This window comes from Lutra lutra, chromosome 3 (assembly GCF_902655055.1).
Source record: "Lutra lutra chromosome 3, mLutLut1.2, whole genome shotgun sequence".
NCBI lineage: Eukaryota > Metazoa > Chordata > Mammalia > Carnivora > Mustelidae > Lutra > Lutra lutra.
The window spans coordinates 78,493,422-78,516,155 of record NC_062280.1 but is presented as its reverse complement, the minus strand read 5'-3'; the positions used below and the strand labels follow the sequence as shown (position 1 = coordinate 78,516,155).

The following is a 22,734-nucleotide window of genomic DNA, read 5'->3' as shown; positions in this document are numbered from 1 at the left end:
TTAGTCCCTAACAGCTGGGTCAATTTTTACTGCTTGTGAAGTCACTTGGAGGCAGAGCTTTGCCAGGCCTCTATTGCCAGTGTCTCCAGTAGAAATAGTGCCATATTTGCTGGGAGGTGCTCTCTCTGGTGCTACCAACACTGTATTTCCCAAAACCCTCTCTGCTGAAACCACATGATAGAGCCCTTGAAACTGTGGGATGAATAGTTAATTGTTTGGCCCTACAGCATCCTGCACATGCTCTCAAAATTGTCCTACATATACAGCACAACCTCAATAATAATTCTAGCAGCCCTTGTTTTGTAGAACATAAAAAGTTCATTCTAAAATTCATACAGAAATGTGAAGGACTGATAATAGCCAAAAATACTTTTCAAAAGAATAGATGTAGAGAAGTAGTACTACCTGAATATAGGGCTTATTATTAAAAGCTACACTAATCAAGACAATGTAGTATTGGTATTAAGTAGAAAAATAGAAAATGGATTAGAAAAGAGTCCATAAATTGACCACACATAAATTATGATAAATTGACTTTTATCACAAAGGTACAAATTCAGTGGAAAAATAATAGCCTTTACAACAAGTGATATTCCCCAAGATAGGATATTTATATATAAAAATAAAATAAACTCTTAACAATAACTCATATCATATGTAGAAAAATAATTCAAAATGAACCATAGATCTAAATCCAAAACCTAAAACTATAAAATGTCTTAGAAGAAATCATAACAGAAAATCTTAGTGATCTTGAATTAGGCAAACCATTTTTAGATAGGATAGAAAACATAAAATCCATAAAACAAAAAAAAAAAATAGATAAATTGGACATCATCAAATCTTAAAATATTAAAAAAAAATAAAAATGTCCTTTGAAAGACACTATTAGAAAATGAAAAGATGCCATGAACAGAGAGAAAATAGTTGCAAATTATTTATGTGAAAAATGACATATCTGGAATATATAAGGAACTCTCAATCCTCTATTTAAAAAAAGAAAAAATAACTCAATGAAAATCAAAGAAGACTGATTTTCATCAAGGAAGATCTATGAATGACAGAAGAGGCACATGAAAAAATACCCATGTCAGTAGAAACATTAATCATTAACAAAATGTAAATTAAAACCACAATGAGGGGCGCCTGGGTGGCTCAGTGGGTTAAGCCGCTGCCTTCGGCTCAGGTCGTGATCCCAGGTCCTGGGTTCGAGCCCCGCATCGGGCTTTCTGCTCGGTGGGGAGCCTGCTTGCTCCTTTGTCTCTGCCTGCCTCTCTGCCTACTTGTGATTTCTCTCTGTCAAATAAATAAATAAAATCTTAAAAAAAAAAAAACCACAATGAGATATCACTACACAACTATTAAAGTGGCTGAAATGAAAGGAAATAAATATATATTAAGTGTTGGTGATGTTATTGAGATGCCAGAACTCATACACTAATGTTTGGAATACAAAATGGTACAACCACTTTGAAAAAAAATTTAGTAGTTTCTTATAAATTTAAACTTACACCTGTATGTAATCTAACTATTCCAACCCTAGGCATTCATATAAGAAAAATGAAATCATTCAACCATACATAAACTTGTAGGTGAATGTTCCTTGGCTGAGGAATGAATAAATAAATTGTGGTTCATCCATATAAGGGAATATTATCTAATGTAGGTCTTCAACTCAACCCTGAGATCAAGAGTTGCATGCTTCACTGACTGAGCCAGCCAAGTACCCCAGTTTATATGACATTTTAGAAAAGCAAAACTATAGGGACCAAAAACATATCAGCGGTTGCCAAGGACTAGTTGTAGGGAGGGAACTGATGGAAGAGGGCAATGATGCAACTCTTAGGGGTACTGAAAATAGTTTAGATCTTTATTGTAGTGGTTGTTACGCGACCATTACATTTATTAAAACTCAGTGATCTGAACTGCTAAGGAGATTTTTTTAATTATGTAAGTTATATTTCAATAAACCTGATTTTTTAAAAATGAAGTTACACACACTGAACAATAAACAGAACTGGTGAATTATAGGGAAAATCAGGAAGCACTGAAGGAAGTGGTCAGAAAAGTTTTCGTGGAGCAGGTTAACTTGAACTTGGTTGATAAATACAGTTTCTACCTGAATAGGTAAACAGACAAGTAAAATTTAGTATTAGAGCAGACTTACTGCTATAGCTATAACAGTAACCCCAAATATTAGTGGCTTAACACAGTAATGGTGTATTTCCTGTTCAGATGGTAGTATATTTCAATATTCAGGAGGCAGTCTTCCAAGGGGTGACGCAGAAACCCAGGTGCCAGAAAGTCTGTGTCCTTGGAATCCTCTACAACATTCTCTGTATCGGGGAACAGAAAACGAGGAAATAGAGCACTTGCGTGGCAGATTGAGTAGGAGATTTTAAAAAACAGGCATGGAAGTTGTATATATGGTCACATGGCCTCATTTATCAGCAAAAACTCTGGGTTCTCAGGAGGAAAAGGAAATGAGTTTGGTGAGTACATAGTTGTGTCTTTGCCACAGGTATGGACGTGGAAAAGTGAGATATACAGTCATAGAGTGTGGAGGAGTCCATTTGGATGTGGGCAGCTGGTAAATGTTGTAAGTGAATGTGGGAGGAACTAGAAACGGACATTGAGTACCAAGATTAAGGAGTTTATATGGTCTTTGGGACAACAAATGGCCAAAGACGTCTTTGTAAAATAGGATGATACTTGCCAACCATGCAAAGGTATGCTGAAGATGGAAGGAGATAATACACTGAAGCTAATGATGTGTTATATTCCATAGTAATTAGAAGGTTTTACAATTGCAAAGCAATTTGTTTTCCCGCTCAATGAGTTTTCCTGGAAAGTTCAAAGTTTTTCCATGACTTTGGAACCTTGTTAATTATTCCCTCCATACCCCCAGAAGGAATAGTTATTTCCTTTGCCTGTCTTGTTCGTCTCTGAGGAGAAGATATTAGTAAGTTATTAACTATAAAGGAACAGAAACCACAGGACTTCTTAGAACACTTTTCTTTGCAATCCTGCTGTGTCCTGGTTAAGGATCTAGTATTACCATCTGTGCTAATAAAACTAACAATAATGTGCACAAATAATGTTGAAATGTAGAATGATAAAGTATTATTCCAAAGAAACTAAATTAACTCTTGGTTTGTTTCTTTCTGCAGATTTTGATTTTGCCTTATCCATATTTTTCTTTTATCATTTGCATGTTCACTGTGTCTTGCCTCGATTACGTTGGTAACTCTGCTTCCCTCCTTAGGGCTGTCTGTTCACTGATCACTTCTAAAACCAATTTCCTTCATTGCATTGTCATTCTCTCCTTCTTTTCTTTTTAAATTACCTCCTCACTGCCTTTGAATCCAATTTTAACTATTTTATTGAGTCACAGAAAAATTTTCCCACCATTCTTGAACTATTCACATCCATCACAGGTAGATATTTCACCTCTCTAGATCTTTATGTGAGCAACACTCTTAAAACCGTCCCTTTGTTATTTTTCCCAACTGTGTTTCCTTGCCTATTTTTACCTCACTGCATATTCTGCAAAATAAGTTTTTCTTCATAAATTCACTCTTCTCAGCTTTCAAACAACTGCTCATTTTTCCAAGGAGATTTTAACTGAAGCGTTGATTTGATATTCAAATTGAATAAAATTATCCTTTCTCATCTTCGATATTTTTGACCAGACTCCATCATACATGGATGCAGTAAATGCTTCATAATCTTTGGGAACACCTGCAATTTCCTTACCAGACACAGGGCCCTCATCTTTCTCCTGTCACTTTGGCTACATATTTGTATTTTTACTTTTTAGACCCCACATTTCATTACTAGAAATGGAAATGTTTTAAGTTTTGACTTGGTGGAAGAGCAATAAATAGTTTTTCATTGTGATTACCCATAATTTTTGAATTAAAATAATGGTATTATGTCCAATGTTATTCTCTACGCAACAAATCTCAATATAAACATAAAATACTGATTTTTCTCTGCCTAATTTTACAGCATCTGAAGTGAAAACATGGTCATAGAAAAGTAGTTCCTTAGTCTCATCATTTTTCAGAATTAATAGCAAATGGATCCTCTTAAATAAACATAAAAACATGTCCAGCTTTTTACATTGAGGGGAAAACATGAAACTTTTACTGATTAATTTGCAAACCTGTTCTTGCCCCATGTGAGCCTCTTGATCACTTATTTTTTTTAAATAAGATTAATGCCTACTTTATAAACTTATTAAAAGATGTTTATCTGACATACAATAAATTGTAGAAGTGAGGATAAAGGGAACACTTTCATTTTAAAATGGAAAAACAAAAATGACAACTTCCACAGCACATATATATGTTTTGTGGATAAATTGTAGCACTAAGTTGAATTTCAATAAATTCTGTAGAGTTTTATGGGACACACACTACTTTATAACTATAGGCAAAAAAATACACTGTGCATACAAATGAATATTAGAAATTACTTGGGATGTTTCATATACTTTTAATTCTTTATGATGTAATCCGTCCTATATCTGGAAGAAAAGGATGCATAAGCACACAATTGGATGAAAGTGAAAATTTTCTGTTGAACAACTTACAGATATAAGAAGGGAGGAGGCAGTCATTACAAAGACCATGTGTTTCTTTCCCCCACCAATTAATCACATTTACATTATCAGTATTGATTAAAGTTCTAAAAATGGCACTTGAGCAAATTTAACTTTTTATTATAATTATTTTTTTGTTCCACAGCTATGTCTGTTAATTTCTAGATTGCTTCATTGTATTTCATCCTTTTAAGTAGTCTGCTTGGATAAAAATTAAAGGGGAGGGAAAATGATACACATAGGGATTTTTATTAATTTACAGTTGCTTATTATGGAGAGATTTGCTTTTTAAAATTCTCAGTGCCTTGGGGCACCTGGGTGGCTTACTTGTTAGGCATCTGCCTTCAGCTTAGGTCATGATCCCAGGGTCCGGGTATTGAGGCCTGTTCCCTGCTCTGCAGGAATCCTGCTTGTCCCTCTCCCACTCCACCTGCTTGTGTTCCCTTTCTCTTGCTGTCTCTCTCTCTCTCTCTCTCTGTCAAATAAATTGATAAAATCTTTAATAAATAAATAAATAAAATAACATTCTCAGTGCCTTGAACATACATTTCGTCTTCTTTATTAAAGATTTATGGCAAAGTATTTTATTTGGCACTTCAATATTTAATTTATATTTAGCAATTTAAAAGTAATGATTTGCATAAACCACATCTCTCTTTCTTGGAATCAAGCAATGTCTCTTACATTACTTACATAATTGATTTAATTATAACATCAGGCTTTAAACAACAACATTTTCATGTTTCTAACTTATTATATGTGTTACACGTAGTATTTCTTCTGACCACTCTAAGCTGGAAGTGATTTCATTTTGATTCAGGGAGTAATTACTAGGCTTATACAGACTAATACTGTCAGCAAGTCCTGCCATTTGAAAAAAAAGAATGATTTCCCCAGGGAATATTACTTTTCAAATTGTGTTTTCAACATAATTGTCGATGCCTTAATACTACATGTTCAAAAATTTTCACTACTAAGATAGTCTAAATTATTATAAATACATTGTTTTCACCTTTAGAGACCTAAGTTTGAAATACAAAGTCTTCACAATAATTTTAGATTATGTATGTTCTTTATAAACTTTCTAATCTCCTTATAGAAATAGTGCTAATCTCTTGTGATTTAAAGGACTTTCCAAAATGTTTCCAGAATATAGAGGAATACAATACAGAATGTTAGATCATTAAGGATACTTAGGAACAATTTCACACAGGGATTGGAAAACTACAGCCCATGGGCTAAATCTAGCCAGCAGTTTGTTTTTGCAAATAAAATTTATTATGACACAGTCACTGTCTTATAAAAGCATCCCCTCATTCTGCATTCTGGGAATCAGTAGCTCTTATACAACAAACTTGAAAGTTGAGTATGGAAAGCACGAATCACCCAAGTGGGCCACTAGGAGAGATAATAAAAGGGGCTACTTCTAGATCTACAGAGTCATGTATTCTTGCTATTAGAAAAACAGCTTCATATAATAGCCACTGGTATTTAAAGGATAGGATCCCAGTCCCACAGAGAATGCCATCTACAAACCTGTGGTTTATTTGTGCCTTTATGTGAATCCAACATTCATCAGGCCATCAGATTTGGAATCATGCAATATATTATAAAATAAGTGATATCTCATAGCCATGCACTTTTAGTCACCTTTCCTTTACTGTAATATGGGTCCTTTCATTCAATAATATGTTATACAGGATATAGTATTGCTTGGATAGTATTGCTGAGTAAGATACTAAGACAGAAAAGGCAAACCCAGCCCCACAATGTTTATCGATCCTAGGGATGACAAACTACTACCCTTTCTGGGACAAAAGAGTCAGATATTACCAACTTGCAGCCAAATGACCAGTTGGTTTCCTTAAAGGATTGTTTCATAGCAAGTGATCACTGTTGGATTATGACAAATCAGTCAGTTAACAGAGGCAGTAGTTGGATCAGCCTCATAAGAAAAAACCCATGCATATCCTACATCTGTACTACAATAACTGTTACTCTCATGGACCAGTGGGAAAAATAAACTTTATCCATTAGACAAGAAATTTTACCCATTTGGTAGTTAAGTGTCTTTACCACAGAGGACATTTATGTAAGAAATAAAGATCTATATATTTCATGTCTACTGCTGTAATTCCTTCCACTAGTTCTTCTCTAGACACTTATTTGCAATCTTCCAATCCTGTTCTTACTAAAGCCCCTAACCACAGAATCAAGTCATTTGGCACTGCTTAGAAGTCCATGTATATCTTTACCTTGGACCAAGAGGTCGTGGGCCACACAGAATTATGACCTTAGGGAAAGGACAGAGACTATAGGAAGGTTTACCCAGGAGCAGCCATGCACACACTGACATATCAATGTGCTTGCAACACCAAAGGTGCTTTCTTGCTTATCAGTGGGGAAAAAAAAATCCTACTTATCCTCCTTCCTCTCTTCACAGGGTTGATAGTCAGATGCAATGCTCAAAGCCCTGCCCACTGGAAGGATTTCCCCATACTATCGACTTCCAGGGCAATCATTGAGTGAGAACGTAGTATGTCATTTTCAGCTCCCAACAGTTTATTGAAATGGTGTATCAATGAACCATGCCCAGATTTTTCTTCAGCTCCACCATACAGAAATCCCTATGATGCCATAAGTTTGAGCTGGGAGAGATGTGTCAGTGCAACATGGAAGTCTATTCTACCTATTCCTGAAACTAGACTTAATTCCAAATATAACATTTCTGAATGTGGTATGAACAAAATGTCTTCAAAATCAAAAGAGGCTATTAAATTCTGGTTTTTTTCTTAGTGTTTGAAGTGCAAAATAAAATGACTTTTTCTTTACCTTGGAGCATATATTCTGACATGTGCCAGGCAACTGGACTCCTACAAACTTCACCAATGTGGCATACCCTTGAATTATCATAAAATTTGTCTCCCACTCCCTGTCAGACATGTCACAGTATGGATTTCCTTATCACTTGCTGCTGTTCAAGCTTGAGTAGCATGCTGTCATCAATATAGTGGATCGGTGTAATGCTCTGCATAATGTCCAAATGATCAAGGTCCCTCCACATTTTATTGTATTAGAAAGCAGAAGAACTAACAGTCCTAGGGCATGATCGTGAACAGATGCTACTGCCCAACCATATGAATCTGAACTGCTGATCCTCCTTTCTGATGGGTGTTGAAATGAAAACATTTGGCAGTTCAATAGTTATATACCATGTATTAGAGGCTTTGTTGAGCTACTATAGAAAAAAATGCCACATTTAGCACAGCAAATGCAAATGGGAACATTACTCACTTAAGTTTGTGGTCAGTTGGCTGTCATCTGCCATGATATAGCCTATTTTTGCAAAACCAGAATGATGAGTTAGTTGAGGACTTGTACTCTTCTCTACCATAATGGTTCTTATTATAAAGGTTTGGAAATCAATTCAAGGTTCTGCTTTTTGCTAAGTATATCTGTCTAGATTCTATGTTCAAGGACTTGGGAAATAATCATAGGATGGATCCATGAACATAATGGATCCACTATGAGATAGGCTTGGGCCAGGATTCTGCTTATTAGCTGGCATCTGTATATCCTAAGAAAGTCAGTGTATGATGGTATTTTAGCTCTGCTGGTATCCAACACACCTCAAAAGATATGAATATTTTTTCCCATTTTACAGATACTCTAGTATATTTGAGGGAAATATTGGGGAATTGCTATTTACAGTATTTGCTATGTGTAGCAGGGTCATTCTACAAGTGGACTCAACTTTCCTAATTGATGGTCATGGGTCTTGAACTGGTTCTGCTCTGAAAATTGGCTGAGAGCTTTTAAATTTCCTTCATAGCAATAACTATCAGCTTCCTGCTTACCTGATCTTGATCTTTTTATGACTGTGTGTGGGGTGTGTGTGTGTGTGTGTGTGTGTGTGTGTGTGTGTATCCAACCTTATTTTCTACTCCTTATCTTTCAGTAGCCCCAAGACTGATCCTTAGGCATGTTTTCCCAGTTTTTTTTTTTTTAATTTATTTATTTGACAGAGAGAGATCACAAGTAGGCAGAGAGAGGCAGAGAGAGGAAGGGAAGCAGGCTCCCTAGCAGAGAGCCCGAAGTGGGGCTCGATCCCAGGACCCTGGGATCATGACCTGAGCCGAAGGCAGAGGCTTTAACCCACTGAGCCACCCAGGCGCCCCGTCCCAGTTTTTGCTTGTATAAAATATCAAGCTCCTGCAGATCTTTTTGTGAATAATCTCTTTTATAAAAGGGATGATACTTCTCTAACCAAGTCATACTGAGACTTGATCTTATTATTAGAAGTAGTAGACACCTCTGTTAGGATTCAAATGAATTTAGGAGTTCAGTTTTACTGGTGCATTCCACCCGCATTTCTGCACCACATATCCCATGATCACATTTTTTTTCTTAACAGGGCCTTACTTTAGCATAAATGACTTCCCAGTCTGTGTTTTAGGTTTTTTTAACAATAAGGCTTAATTTACAACATATTCTTCTAGTTATGGAGATACATGTCTACTTAAATACTACATGAAGAATTTCTGGCCTTTACACCCTCTCCTGAGTTGACAGTAGGCTCAAGTGACACCGTCACTCTTTCTTTAAGCTATGCAATAGCCTAACAATAACCATTCAACTCCATAACTTTTATAATTACCATTGTCCCAAGAGCTGTCCAATAGGATGCATAAATACCTTCTTCTATCTATATTTTATCCCAGATCTGTGCAAGTAAGTTAGCAGTTGTGCTTGGGCACACCAAGGATTATCACCATTGCAGTTAAAACTAGCACTGGGGTTCTTCTTGCCATCTGGCTGAACTGTTATATAATTCCACTGGATTGTATATTTGTTTTCTAATGTAGCAAGACTGTCTTTGCTTATGCTTTCCCAACAGCAGGCCAGCTGATCTCTGGAAACATTAATAAGGAAATGGGGAAGTAATACATGGAAGAATGTGTTTTCAAGCAAATTACCAGGGTGGGAAACTGGACCTTATTGGGAAACTCCAGGAAACAGTGTGGAACACATGCCTCAGAGTGTGCCATGCAAGGGATGAAAAAGATAATGTATTATCATAGTGACCACTACTGCTGTCAGGTACTGCTTGAGGCAGCTCTCAGAGTCAGGTGTGATACAGAGTGGGCACTGGCATCCAGAGAAAGTCTCAGGTAAAAAGATGTAGGTACTGAATGTTGGAATTGGGAGAGCCATTGACTAAAATGGTAAACCCACTGATAATACTGATAGCATCAGCTATAAGTGACTGACCTAACATCCCAGTCTATACACAAGATTGGAATCATGGCCATGGGCTTTCTGACTCCCACTTGTGACCCTGTCCTAAGCTGTTTCACATTTGTCCTCCAAGAATCTAGTCTAGTTTATACTTAAAGGTGGCATATATATTTAAAAAAAAAATAAAGGTGGCATATATAGAAATTACTTCCAATCCAATTTAATGAGCAAATCTCTTTGTTTTTGCCTAAGGATAAAAGAAAAATAGCTCTCATCTTTTCTTCTTTGAGCTCAGGAAATCAAGTTTACTGAACAAAGACAATGCTATTAGGTGAGTAGGCGAAGGAGAGAGGAAGGAGGATAAGTAGGATTTTTTTTCCCCCACTGATAGAAAAGATCAAAATAAACAAACAAAAAAGGGTAGTGGAAGCTTTGTGCAATAGGTAATAGTTTTTGTAACCCCTAGGACAGTCAGAAGTTACTTTACCATTGACCAAGGCTATGGCAGAATATAAATCTTAGCACACCTCTGGCTTGCAGGTTACAGTTTAGAGCCTCCCAAGGCAATTATGCCAGGTAATCCTTACTTGAAGATGAGTGTCCTCTTTGCTATTTGGCCTCATTTCTTTTAGGCAAGAGGTCATGGGCCACACAGAATTATGACCTTAGGGAAAGGACAGAGACTATAGGAAGGTTTACCCAGGAGCAGCCATGCACACACTGACATATCAATGTGCTTGCAACACCAAAGGTGCTTTCTTGCTTCAGTGTACCCTCACTGATAAGCAGGCACGTGTGGGTTTTGACCTCACTCCCAGTTCCTTATGTGTATGACTGTGGGGAGGGGAGAGTAATAAGTCTAAGAGAAAGATTGAAAATTTACATGGTGGGGTTGGGCACAGCAGCCCAGAGAGCTTGTGTGTGCGTTTCAAAACAATCCCAAAGCTCAAGTGAAGGCAGTTTACTTTTAGTTAGTGGTTTTTGACCTAATTCCATGGACTCTAATGCGTCACATATATTTTTATTTCAGCTCACCGTACATATTTTTTGTTTCTGTGTTCTGACTGGTACTGAAAGCATTACCCTGCTTGAACTATTCAGCTAGTCGTGAACTGAGAGTTTTAAGTCTCATCTGATCTCCCAAGTTAACTAACTAGTGAGACAAATTTGTGTGACTAAACTTGGTGGGTTTCTTGCTAATGCCCAGCACATTGCATAAATGTGACCAGAAAATTATAATTTCTTTTCCTTATAAGGAATCATTAGTTAGCAGCATACAAGATTCTGCATTTTTATAATACTTGTTCAATAATATTAAATCACACATTTTCATCTCTCTTTTCATATATATGTCATTCAGAAATAGCTTTTAGCTAATTTTAAAAGGAGATAAATTTGAAAAGTTTAAGTTCCCTTAAAAGTAGTCATTTTGATCCTCAATCTGGATGACCATAACAACACTATTGGGAAACTTACTGAAAATTCTGAAACCAAGCCGTAGTCATATGTTCAGTAGTTCCTGGCAGCTCCTGGAAATCTTCATACTGAAAAAACTCTCTGGATGATTCTGAGGACCCTCTAGGTTTAAGAAATACTGGTGAAACTTTAACTTCACCAACTTAACTTAAATAATGAAACACTTTATTTAGCTTTAAAAGATTTGGGCTCCACTACCAACTGAAACACTTAATGACCACATAATAATAGATATGTGATTTCAAATACAAAGTGAAGATAAATTTACCTGTTATTTTGATTGGTCTCCTTTAGTTCCAATAAACACTTTAATAACAAAAAGTTGTGCTATGTACATGGATATTTGTATATATGAACATTTGTTATAACTGTGGGGAAAAATTTAGAATGAGAAACATCAAGCTTCTAATTGAAAGAGACAGAGAGTTTTACCTCTTTATATTCTTCTAAAATATGTAGTGAGAGTATGTGTGATTTCTACTTATTTTATTCATCTTTCTTGCATTGAAAATGATTAAAAATAAATGCCACATTTTTATTATTATTCAATAATACAGAGCTGTAATTGAGAATATACTCTATACTAGGATGAGAATATACTATGAATATTGAGTATTCTTACTGTTGTGAAATATGTATTTTAAAAAGAAATCACTATAAAATTTTATGGCACAGAAAACCTAAACAGAAATTAGAGCTAAAAATGTGAAAATCTTAACGAAAAATTAATAAAAATATGAAAACTTGAGGAAAAGTAAAAAGCTAGTAAAATAATTCTTTGTTTGTAAATGTCATAGAAAACTATTAGATCTGCATACACGAGGTTTTCAGATGGTATACTGTTGAAAATTTAGGCATAAAAATCAGACCAATACACAAAACCAAGGAAAAAGCTCTCCAAAATATCTTCAATCTTATTTGATAATAACAATATTAGAAAAAGAGCTTCTGGTAGTTTAGAAGTTGATACAGATAACATTTATAAAGCTACTTAATATACATAAAACATATCCAATAACTTGAGAATGTTAAAAAAAAGAGAAAGAATACCTCCTCCTTTTATTGTAGAGATATTTATTTCCAAATTTCTGATACTTTTTCGTAGATCATACTGTGCTATTAGTCTTGTTTTTATAAATCCAAGAAATATGTCCTTTTTGAAACCACAAGTAACACAGTCCATCTTCCTGAGCATCTGCTTTGCACAGCAGTGATTCAAAAGAGTATTTGGGGAAGGGAGAACACAATGAGTATATTTGCCCTTCAAACTGAATACAAAAATGTGATTAAAGAAATTTTTTAAAATCTTCTGAATGTCAGAATTTAAATTCTATGACAAGACAAATAATCATTTCCTTCAAAATTTAGCAGTGCCCTTTCTACAGACCCCCAGCACTGTCTTTATTTAGGATTCTGTCATTTCTTCTGTGCTTGTACCATCGCAACCAGTTTCCTACTTATTTCCCTGTCACCATTTTCTACCCTTTCCAACTTATTTTCTACATTAGTGTTGGGTCATATTCCAAATTAAACACATTCTATTATTCCTTAGTATTCCCAGATGAATTAATATATTTTTGTGCTGAACAGCTATGTTCAGTCTCCTCAAAGATAAAAAGCCACAATCCAAGGCCTCAAAGAGCTTCAAATCTAGAGGCAGTGCATTCATGTAAACATACAATCATACTGAAGTGTGGTAAATATAAAAACAGAGATGCGTAGTACAGCAAGAATGCTACCGGAAGGAGGTGGTTTACTCTTCTTCATTATGTTGAGAATCTCATAAAAAAGAAAACATTTGATCTAATTCTTGAAGGTTGGCTAGTAATTTGTCAGAGTCTTCCATATGCTAAGGAATTTCCTTTCTGAATTTCTGAAAGCTACATGGATCCCGAAGAGTTTTACCTTGCTTAAATGTGTGGCTTATTGAGGTCACCTCAATAGTATTGTATATGAAAGATTGCTTAGGCAGGACAAGAGTGTGGGAGGACCTAGACAGAGGCACAGGAGTAGATAGACTGAACTGACGGTCCAAGCAAGAGAAGATTAGTGTCTGAACTAAAGTCATGGCTGTAGTAAAGAAGAGAGGTTAAATATATGAGATATGATGGAGAATCAGGGCCATTTAATGGCTGGTCTGATGTATTAGTGTTTAAGCATGAAACTTAAGATTAGGCTAATAACCACATTTCTTGCTTGTAGGACTGGTTGAGTGGTGGTCACATTATCAAAATACTGTGTATAGAGGAAAGAACAGGTTTGGGCAAGGTTACTGAGCTCTCATTTTGGGTTTTGAAGGTTGAAGTATATGGGGACCTCTAAATAGAGAACACAGTAGGAAGTGCTGTAGATTGGTTGGAATCTTGAGGAGGAGCAGAAAATGTGGATTTATGCAATCAACATATAGGTGGCAATAGAACTTGGGGGCATGTGGACTACAATGAGAAGAGAAGGAAGGTTAGAACTATGGGCAGTGCTAACATTTAAGCAGCAGGATGAAAAAGGAAATAGTAAAACGCTGTAAGGAGGGTCCAGAATTAAGCAAAATGAGAAGTCAGTGAGTGTTATAGAAACCATAGGAATACAGAATCTCAAAGAGAACATGGTAAGGATCCTCAAGACAGGTAGGGGAGTCTAGACTCTTTACTCTTTATATATAGGGTAGAGACTCATCTGGAATAGTTTTTTTTTTTTCATGTTTTAAGATTAAATTAAAGTTACTACCAACTTTACCTTATTCTTTTCATTTTATCCTTAGTTCGTGTTGCTAGATAATAGTCTTAAGCTTTGGGGAAATGAGTAAACATCCAGCTGAACACTTTTAATTGTGGACTATAAGTTAAACTAATCTTTCCACCAAGAGTTTTGGAGATCATTAAACATTTTATTTTGTTTTGGGTGTTGAATATGGTAGATACTCAACTTATTGAAAATAACAACACCACCACCCACAGATTGTTCACCAATACACTAGTACATATATATCCCATATACCTTTTTTCCTCAAATTTTGGTATTAATGTATGGTAAAAATAATGATAGAATCAAAGTGAACATAAGAATTTTAGAATTAAGTACATTTGCCTTTACCAGACATAAGGCAATAATAAATTTCAGATCTGGAAATCTGGTAAAAAAAAAAAAAAGGAAGTTAAACTGTTAAAATTTAAAAATAACTGTAGAAAATGTTCTTATTGTTAAATGTTAAAATGTCTCCTTTTGAAATATACTTTCTCTTGAAACCAGAAGAGAAAACTAAACAAAGAATAGTTTGTGATTAGAGAAGAGACATAAATACTAAAACACAGGGAGTGATGTCTACCCCTAGTTTAAATATTTATTCACATGTTTATTTAGCTTGTTCTGGCTGTTACATTATCACTGCTTCTTTGCCTCTGTGTCCTTCTATATGAAGCTAACTCTGTGCCCCAAGTGATTTGAAGGGCTGAGATATTACTGCCCAAAATACCTTTCCTTTTGTTCTGCTGTATTCCCCCAAATCCCAATCATTGGAGATTTCAGATTCACAAATTTTTTGGTAATAAAGAGAAAGAAGTATTTCAGGTTTTGGCCTTCATTAATATGTGCATTAGGATTTATTTTTCTACTTTTATAATATCTAAGCAAACAGAAAGAGCATTAAGAATAAGGATGATAGTCCAGGTAAATATTAGTGTTTTAAAGGATGAGAGGAGAATACTAAAGCAACAAAATCAGAGAAGGAAGCATCGTAGTCTTTGGGAACTACCTAGAGAAATAATACCTTTTGGAATTACCTATGTCCAAGTAATCCCAAGAAGCTACTGATAACCAAAAGTAGTGGGATGAGGGAGTGTAATAGGACATAAAGACCATGAATCCAGGAGCAGAGGCTGGAACTCTAGTCTTCACAGTCTCTAATGGCAAAGTTCTCTGAACAGATTTGATCCATTGACTAAAGAAAGATCTTAAGCCAAATTACTGTAGAAAAAAAAATCCTTCAAAATTTGGAATTAGGAAACTTGATGATTTTTCTAAGTTCCAATGTATAGAATCCAATATTCTACTATATTTAAGCAGGAATGGTGTTGAGGGGATGATGAAGTAGCAAAGTCAGAAAGGATAGTCACCATAGTAGTCAAAGCATAGACATGCCAGAAGTAAAATTTAATAGTTCTATATAGATAACAAGTCTGGCACTGATACTACATCACTGCTGTCTGTTATAGACGTGAAGTTTCTTGAAAGCCAACTGTATTTATCCTCTCTGGGTAGTTTCATGCTGAGACTAACACAATAGATAGCTCTTGGGACATGTGTTGATGTGCTAGCCAGGAAAGTAATTCCTAATAAATTTGTCAGAATCTACTATCCTGTCCGTATAGGATGTACTGCATGATAGTTGTAGAGCAAACATAGAAGAATGCCTTAGTAAAATATTAATATTCAAAATTGAGATAGCATGACTGTTAGCTGACAGAGTACACTGGCTGCAGGTTTTCAGTAGCCCAGGACATAGCCATTACATTGTGATTTGTAAAGTATATTTGTACTATGTATAGTGGTTACACTTGATAGCTTTCTGATTTCAGGAAACTAGCTTAAACTCATTAGGCCTTAGTTTCCTAAGCTCATTCTTATAAAGTATGTATATACACTGGCATAATGAGTGTAACTATTATGTAATAGTTGTAATGATGTAACTCAGCAACTATTAATTGCTATGATTTTATTGCTCTGTATTGGAAGGGAAACAAAATTAAGTCTCCATTCTTCATTTAGTTAACTAAACTAATTATATTATTACAATTTTCTAAATATTAAAAGAAGTCCCATATTGTTTTAAGTAGCAAGTATTTGGCTTTCTTTGTGGCACCGTGCTTTTTAACTTTTAAATATCACATTATAAGTTTGTTCTACTTTTGCGCTGAGATTTCCTTATACAAACAGGCAGAGTAATTTAATTGATTAAATCAAAGAAGATATTTTGTTTCAGACTTTAAAATTTAGTGGTTTCACTGCATGTAAAAACAAAATGTGTTTGGAAAAAGAAATCCTGACTAAGTACAGAAAAACATATGTTTCCTACTCCTAGACATTCCTTTTAGATTTTTAAGCTCACTGGAAAGAGACAAGTTACAATTAAACTGGTCAACAAAGCGGTTCTTTAGGCATAATCTGACCAGTTGGTTTCTTAGTAAATCTGGTTTTTAGCCACATGTGCCTTTTGTAATATTATTGTAAGAAACAAACTTGTTTTGTCTTTTTCAGCTCAGTAGAATGTTGGAGTCCTAGCTCAGTGCATAGAAAGTTTAACACACTTCATAATGAGTCAAATTTGTGTCAAATAGTGCTAACATTCTAGGTTGTAGAGGTCAATAGTGAATAAAATATCTAAGGCTTTCTACCTACTCACACTACTGTCAGAAGGATAGGGAGGTGAAGAGATAGACAAATTCAAAACACAAAACAGATAATCATGTCAAAAAATGGGCAGAAGACATGAACCAACACTTCTCCAATGAAGACATACAAATGGCTAACAGACACATGAAAAAATGGTCATCATCACTAGCCATCAGGAAGATTCAAATCAAAACCACATTGAGATACCACCTTACACAAGTTAGAATGGCCAAAATTAACAAGACAGTAATCAACGTGTGTTGGAGAGGATGTGGAGAAAGGGAAACCCTCTTACACTGTTGGTGGGATTGCAAGTTGGTGCAGCCACTTTGGAAAACAGTGTGGAGATTCCTTAAGAAGTTAAAAATAGAGCTTCCCTATGACTCTGCAATTGAACTACTGGGTATTTACCCCAAAGATACAGACGTAGTGAAAAGAAGGGTCACCTGTGCACCAGTGTTCATAACAGCAATGGCCACAGTCGCCAAACCAAGATGCCCTTCAACGGACAAATGGATAAGGAAGATGTGGTCCATATATACTATGGAGTATTATGCCTCCATCAGAAAGGATGAATACCCAACTTCTGTATCAGCATGGACGGGACTGGAAAAGATTATGCTGAGTGAAATAAGTCAAGCAGAGACTTATTATATAAGTCAAGCAGAGTCAATTATCATATGGTTTCGCTTATTTGTGGAGCATAAGGAATAACACGGAGGACATGGGGAGATGGAGAGGAGAAGGGAATTGGGGGAAATTGGAGGGGGAGACGAACCATGAGAGACTGTGGACTCTGAAAAACATTCTGAGGGTTTTGGAGGGGCGGAGGGTGGGAGATTGGGTGAGCCTGGTGGTGGGTATTATGGAGGGCACGTATTGCATGGAGCACTGGGTGTGGTGCATAAACAATGAATTCTGGAGCACTGAAAAGAAATTTTAAAAATAAATAAAAGTTTTTAAAAAACAGAGATAGACAGATAGACTAAGTAGATACCTGACAAAAAGAAACACATCACATTGTTATAAGTTCTATATAGAACATTAAAATACATTGATGTGCTAGAGAGTGACTGGTGACTATTTTAGATTGAGTTATCAAGGATGGCTACTCTGAAAAGGTATGACTTAAGCTAGTCCTAGTGGGAGGTAGGTACTAAACATGTAAAGATTATAGAGAATTTTTTAGGAAAAGAGAAGAGCTGGTACAAGTACTAGAAAGAAATGTATTTGAATGGTCTAGGAACAAAAAGTAAATTAATTTGAGTAGACCATAGTACCTGATAAAGAAATTGATATGGGACAAGCTCAGAAAGGTAAAACAAGAGCAAGATTACAAAGAACTCTGTAAGTCAAGGGAGGAGTTTGGGTTTTAGTCAAAGTACTACTGGAAGACATTGGAGAATTTCAGCATAGGAGTGAGATGATCCATTTATGTTTAACGAAAATACCCCTCTGGTTATTGCCAGGAATTGGATTGCAGGAGAACCAGTACTGGAAACCGAAAACAGTAAGGGAACTGGAAGATTGCATGGCTAGCTGCTCATTATACACATTACCTCTTGCTTCTTGGCACACAGTTGGATTGCCTCTCCCAGCCTTCCTTAAAGTAAGATGTGACCATATCACTGATTTCTTCTCAATGTAAGATGAGTGGAATTATGAACCACTTCCATCCTCAACCAAAAAGCCTTTTACGTGCAACAATCTATGTTCTTTTCTACTTCACTGGATTACTCCACTAATACAAGTGAGTCCAGTGATCATGGCAGCCACATACTGAAAATGATATCCTATGAAGGAAGGAATTTAAAACCTAATTTATTTACCAACCAGGAGCTCACAACTTTGCCTTTTTATGAGTTAAAAATAAGCTTTGATTGTGTTAAGATACTGGGTTTAGAATTTCATCTCTTATAGTGGTTAGCAGTGCTTTAACTAAAGTAGGGACTGGTATAGTAAAATAAGGGAATTAAGGTGGTAGCAGTAAGGAGAAAATGTGATGGATAAATGACATATAGAAGATAAAATTGGAGAACTTTGATTGCAGATTAGACCCAAAAAAGTAAGGAAGAAGTCAAAGAGGAGCTCTAAGGTTGCTTGTTTATGAGCTATGTGAAATGTCTTGCCATTTTGATTGTTTAGTACACAGAAAGAGGAAATATAATGAGTTCATTATTGCACCATTTGATTTTAAGTTTTTTCAATGATATCCCAGAGCAGCTTCCTAGGAGCATATTTGAGCCTGGAGATGAGGAGAATATTCTTTGGTGGAATAACAACAATAACAACAACAAGCATTAATTGGATTTTATGTCAGTCATTGTGCTAAGAACATATATTGTTCTTATATTATATGACATATATTATATGTCAGTCATTGTGCTAAGAACTTCACTTACATTATTTCATGGGCTTTATTTTCTCAATGACCCAAGCAAAGCAGACACTGTTATTTTTCCAATTTTATAGAGGAGAACACAAGATTTATGTATGATAACTTATTTGCCCCTTGTCAAAGTCCCATAAGTAATAGAACTGAACTTTTAACTTCCCAGTGGTTTGTAACATTTGGTTTTAAATATTCGATTTCACGTTCATAGTTTTGCAAGTGTGCTGTTTTTCTGCTGAACTCATCTTGGATCAGCTCATGATGACTATAGGTTGTAGGTTAATATCCTCATTGTCCTTAGCAAGCTACTTCTTGGGGTGTGTTCTTTTCGTTGTGGCTCACAGGAACCCAAGAGACCAAGCCAAAAATATGCAAATACATTCAAGACCACTGCTTGTTTCAGACCTACATTCCATGGGCCAAAGCAACTCACATGGTCAAGGTCAATATTAATGTGGCAAATGTTTAAAAGGGGAGAGTTATACTCTATTGTACTATAAGGACACTTAAAAATAAAGAAAATTCAGAGGAAAAACAACATCTTTGGCACACCAAACAAAGATAAGATGATGCTAGAGAAAACAAGAAAGGAGAACATTCCAGAGTGTTCAGAAGTGAAACATGCTGCAGAGAGTTTGAGAGGCGTAAGGACCAAAGAGTATTCTTAGATGCAGCCATGAAAGAGTCACGATGGCATAGATAAGTATGGTCTGGCCATAGTAGAGGCCATATGGCCATAATAGAGGTGGAAGGCAGATCTTAAGGAGTGAATCAGAGGGAAGAATGGGGCTATTTTGGGAGATAGTTTGGTAATAAAGGAAAGGCAAAAGAATACAAGAATAGTAGCTAGGAGGGAGTGAGGATAGGAGAGTAATTATAATAGTTAAAACTGCATGGCCACCTAAAAGCTAATTAGTAGTTGTGTGACCTTGGGCAAACTACTTAACCTTCTGGTATCTCAGATTCTTCATTTTAAAATCAAGACAAATATAAATTGCTTTATAGTATTGATTCAAGATCAAATGAGATAATATATATAAAGCATGTGAAACAACTTCTGACACAACGTAAATAGTTAATAAGTGTTAGCAATTATTTTGTAGCCAGGATGGGAAAATATGCAACATGTTTATATATTGATGACAAGAGATTTCTACAAAAGAATGATTAGAAAGCTAGGAAAGAGCAGATTTTATGTCTTTATTTAAAAAATCACTACTCATCTATATTTTCTGTTGACTTAGGTAGAAGAGAGAAATCCAATTCTTTCTTTTCTTCTGATTAATGTTAGCTAACATGTCCCCTTCAGGCAACATCATTTTGTTGTATATCTGATCATTAATAATATTATAATGAAATTCCATTTATAATCATATCCCTTCAAAATATATTTTATATACATTGTACCAAAGATAGTAAAAAGGACAAATTAGTGAATGATTCTTAAAATTTGTGATTTTGTTCAATTTGATCTTATGTTCTAATTTTGTGTCATAATTCTCAGTTATCTAATTAAACTCTTGGTCAGTAAAATCCTCTAATGCAGCTATTTACTTAAAAGTATAAATATTTGGGGGAGCCTGGGTGGCTCAGTGGGTTAAAGCCTCTGCCTTCAGCTCAGGTCATGATCCCAGGGTCCTGGGATCGAGCCCCACATCGGGCTCTCTGCTCAGCAGGGAGCCTGCTTCATCCTCTTTGTCTCTGCCTGACTCTCTGCCTACTTGTGATCTCTGTCAAATAAATAAATAAAAATCTTTTTTAAAAAAAGTATAAATATTTGGATTTAAGATTCACTCTAGCTAAGAATTAAGCTAAATAAACCCACAAAAAAACTGCTTTCATCATGACCATTTCCTAAAATCCCTCATGTAGTATAAGACCCAGACTCCTCAAAATAGAATTTAAAATCATAGACAATGGGGCTTCCATGGGGCTTCAGTTCCTCTTTGCCAGTAGTTACATCCCTGTTTTCTTCCACAAGTCATCTTACCTTATAGTCCTTTGAAATCTCAAGTTTGTATGCTTTCCTGCAATAGGACAGGTTATGGTTCCCAGGTCACTTTGCTTGAAAGCTGGGACTTAATTCAGCTGCACCAGGGAGAAAAAGAGGGCAGAATTGATAACAGGAATTTTTACTATTACAGAACCACCTCTTTGAGTGTCTAATGCCCCAGTAATCCTAAGTGACATTAAGGCTCAGGTATCATTGATGTTTTGCATCATTCTTAGAACAAGATGTTTAGATGGGGTTTGATAATGTATAATCTTTAAAGAACCATGATGCTTTCACAAGTGTGGGTGTGTTGCCATGGTATTCTAGCTAACGACTAATTTCTCCCTTGTCTGACTTTCACTTTATAATCTTTAGATTTTTGCCAAAGGAAAAAAGAGCCAAGTAATAGTAATGTTCCATTGTATGTTTTGTTTTGCAGTCAAGACTTCAGTTCCCAAAAATGATTTCTTTTCTTCTGGATGGATGTGTCTTTTGTTTCCTTCCAGAAAAACTTCAATCTGTGTCTTTCCTTGTTAAACTAATGATCATTCATGATTTGTTCTGAGTTAACAGTTGAAAATATCTTTTTAAAGTCCAGAAATAAGTAATATCAGAAGCCCAAACAGAGCCTTATATTGTTTTATCATTTTTTCAAGCCTAAGAGTTTTTACTGTATATCATTTAATGAAGGCTGTTACTGAGTTATAAAGTGTGTGTGTGTGTGTGTGTGTGTGTGTGTGTGTGTGTGTGTGTGTTTAAAACTTCATACTAAAATGATCTTGTCATATTGATAAAGGAGACTCCTCAAAGGATAACAGTTTAAGCAATGTATTGTATTATCTTGGAAATATTTGCTGATTGACTAATTCCATCAGAATCACTGTAATCGGGCACCTGGGTGGCTCAGTGGGTTGAGCCTCCGCCTTCAGCTCAGGTCATGATCCCAGGGACCTGGGATCGAGCCCCGCATCGGGCTCTTTGCTCAGCAGGGAGCCTGCTTCCCTTCCTCTCTCTCTGCCTGCCTCTCTGCCTACTTGTGATCTGTCTCTGTCAAATAAATAAACAAAAAAATATTTAAAAAAAAAGAATCACTGTAATCATACCATATAGGGGACCATTTGCTACTAAAGATAGGACTTACATGGCTGTACATATGTGGACACAGAACAGATGTCTGATATTTTCTACTTTTCTGTTAGGTTTGCTAATCCTTAGGAATGATTACATCAAAAGTTGACAGTTTAAACTTCAAGGATTTAAGAGGAAAATAATCCCTTCCTATTGTATATTGACACTGATCAATATTTAAGTATAACTTCGGTCTTATTACTAGCTTGCCATAGAAGGGAAAAGAATGGATTTCTGAGAAATAGAGACTTGGTTTAGATATACCTCTTCTACTATTCCACTGTATAGATGTGGACAGATTAGTTAAAACTCTAAGCCTCAGTGTACTCATTTTTAAGTTGAGAATATTTCATTAAGGGTTTTGTTTGGATTACATAAGATTTATGACTTTCAGATATATCTTAAATAGTATATCAAATGAATGGAACTGTCAATGGAAATTTAGGTCTAAGAGATTTATTATGCCAAAAGATACACATGTAAGCTGTATATTCATATATTGAGTTAGTCATTTGT

The 22,734-nt window shown here is 35.6% G+C and overlaps 1 protein-coding gene across 6 annotated transcripts in view; it reads left to right on the top strand.

Moving 5' to 3' along the window:
- PDE1A (phosphodiesterase 1A) overlaps positions 1-22,734 on the top strand; it is a 344,008-nt gene that overhangs the window by 198,025 nt on the left and 123,249 nt on the right. Inside the window, exon 1 of one of the 6 annotated variants that reach the window (XM_047722359.1) lies at positions 18,296-18,314. The exons of the other annotated variants lie outside the window; for them this stretch is intronic. The gene's annotated coding sequence lies outside the window, so the exon portion shown is untranslated. Of the gene's footprint in view, positions 1-18,295; positions 18,315-22,734 lie in introns of those variants that run through there. 6 annotated transcript variants of the gene reach the window in all.